This window comes from Colletes latitarsis, chromosome 14, assembly GCF_051014445.1.
Source record: "Colletes latitarsis isolate SP2378_abdomen chromosome 14, iyColLati1, whole genome shotgun sequence".
NCBI classification, from domain to species: domain Eukaryota; kingdom Metazoa; phylum Arthropoda; class Insecta; order Hymenoptera; family Colletidae; genus Colletes; species Colletes latitarsis.
Window position 1 is genome coordinate 702501 of NC_135147.1, and position 2500 is coordinate 705000.

Below are 2500 nucleotides of genomic sequence, written 5' to 3' on the forward strand. Positions count from 1 at the left end.
GTGCCGTCAAAGTCAGAAATCGTAGGAGCGGTGCTTTAACGGGCGGTCGTGATGATACTCCAGACAACACGACGCACGACGCCGTAAAACACTCGCGCGAGTCCAGACTGATCTCTGCCTCACCACGCAAGGGGTGCGCAAACTTGCCAATAATATATAATATTTATTCTTTTTCGTACGTCCAGCGACAAACGCCAACGAAATACCCAAATTCTCGCTCGTACGTTGATACCTTTCTCTTCATCGACCCGGCTCCGAAACGTTCTTCGCCATCTCCCCGAAAGGAGAGGTAAACGACGGCGGGGTTAGGGAATCTGAGAACAACGCAAGCAGTTTTAGGACAAGTGAACGACCCTCAGCCAGGCGTGGTCCAGGAATTTTATCCGTGGACCGCAATGTGCGTTCGAAATGTCGATGTTCATGTGTCCTGCAGTTCACACGTTGACGCGCAATTAGCTGCGTTCTTCATCGACCCACGAGCCAAGTGATCCACCGTTCAGGGTAATCATATACAATTTACAATTTTTCTCTTTGTATTTAAAAATGCTCCTTGTTCTTTGCTTTAAAAATATTCGATGTTCGCACCTCCGACCAGCGTATCGACGGAGGATTGAACGCGCCATATCGACGACAAAAGTTTCTTTTTGTTTCCTGAATGACGGAAAACCATCGTTCGACGGCCGGGCGTACAGTACATTCAAAAGCCTTTGCGCGTGGCTGCGACCAAACGGGTATAATACACCCGTATATTCTTGGTTCCGAACAGTAACTTCACGCGCAATCGGGCGAACGCACGCGGCAGCGCCCATCGGTTGCTCGATGAAATCGATGCGATAAACTACAGCCTTCTCGGCTGGTCGTCGTTAGTCGCGCGAGCAACGGATGGCCGCACAATCGACGCGTCGTCGTTTGCGATTATTCGCCTCACGTTAGCCATGAGTATGTATATTATTCATTTACGAACGAACGCGGCAGCGTCCATCGGTTGCTCGATGAAATCGATGCGATAAACTACAGCCGTCTCGGCTGGTCGTCGTTAGTCGCGCGAGCAACGATGGCCGCAAAATCGACGCGTCGTCGTTTGCGATTATTCGCCTCAAGTTAGCCATGAGTATGTATAACATTCATTTACGAACGAACGCGGCAGCGTCCATCGGTTGCTCGATGAAATCGATGCGATAAACTACAGCCGTTTCGGCTGGTCGTCGTTAGTCGCGCGAGCAACGATGGCCGCAAAATCGACGCGTCGTCGTTTGCGATTATTCGCCTCAAGTTAGCCATGAGTATGTATATTATTCATTTACGAACGAACGCGGCAGCGTCCATCGGTTGCTCGATGAAATCGATGCGATAAACTACAGCCGTTTCGGCTGGTCGTCGTTAGTCGCGCGAGCAACGATGGCCGCAAAATCGACGCGTCGTCGTTTGCGATTATTCGCCTCAAGTTAGCCATGAGTATGTATATTATTCATTTACGAACGAACGCGGCAGCGTCCACCGGTTGCTCGATGAAATCGATGCGATAAACTACAGCCGTCTCGGCTGGTCGTCGTTAGTCGCGCGAGCAACGATGGCCGCAAAATCGACGCGTCGTCGTTTGCGATTATTCGCCTCTGGCTATCCGTGAGTATGTATAATATTCATATACGAACGAACGCGGCAGCGCCCATCGGTTGCTCGATGAAATCGATGCGATAAACTACAGCCTTCTCGGCTGGTCGTCGTTAGTCGCGCGAGCAACGGATGGCCGCACAATCGACGCGTCGTCGTTTGCGATTATTCGCCTCACGTTAGCCATGAGTATGTATATTATTCATTTACGAACGAACGCGGCAGCGTCCATCGGTTGCTCGATGAAATCGATGCGATAAACTACAGCCGTTTCGGCTGGTCGTCGTTAGTCGCGCGAGCAACGATGGCCGCAAAATCGACGCGTCGTCGTTTGCGATCATTCGCCTCAGGCTATCCGTGAGTATGTATAACATTCATTTACGAACGAACGCGGCAGCGTCCATCGGTTGCTCGATGAAATCGATGCGATAAACTACAGCCGTCTCGGCTGATCGTCGTTAGTCGCGCGAGCAACGATGGCCGCACAATCGACGCGTCGTCGTTTGCGATTATTCGCCTCAGGCTATCCGTGAGTATGTATAACATTCATTTACGAACGAACGCGGCAGCGTCCATCGGTTGCTCGATGAAATCGATGCGATAAACTACAGCCGTTTCGGCTGGTCGTCGTTAGTCGCGCGAGCAACGATGGCCGCAAAATCGACGCGTCGTCGTTTGCGATCATTCGCCTCAGGCTATCCGTGAGTATGTATAACATTCATTTACGAACGAACGCGGCAGCGTCCATCGGTTGCTCGATGAAATCGATGCGATAAACTACAGCCGTCTCGGCTGATCGTCGTTAGTCGCGCGAGCAACGATGGCCGCACAATCGACGCGTCGTCGTTTGCGATTATTCGCCTCAGGCTATCCGTGAGTATGTATAACA

The 2500-nt window shown here is 51.3% G+C and overlaps 1 non-coding gene across 1 annotated transcript; it reads right to left on the minus strand.

The window, feature by feature from the left end:
- Nucleotides 1-349: 349 nt before the first annotated feature.
- LOC143350517 (5.8S ribosomal RNA) lies at nt 350-504 on the minus strand. The gene has a single exon (XR_013081135.1). It is a non-coding gene; the product is annotated as a 5.8S ribosomal RNA (ribosomal RNA).
- Between the last annotated feature and the right edge of the window lie 1996 nt (nt 505-2500).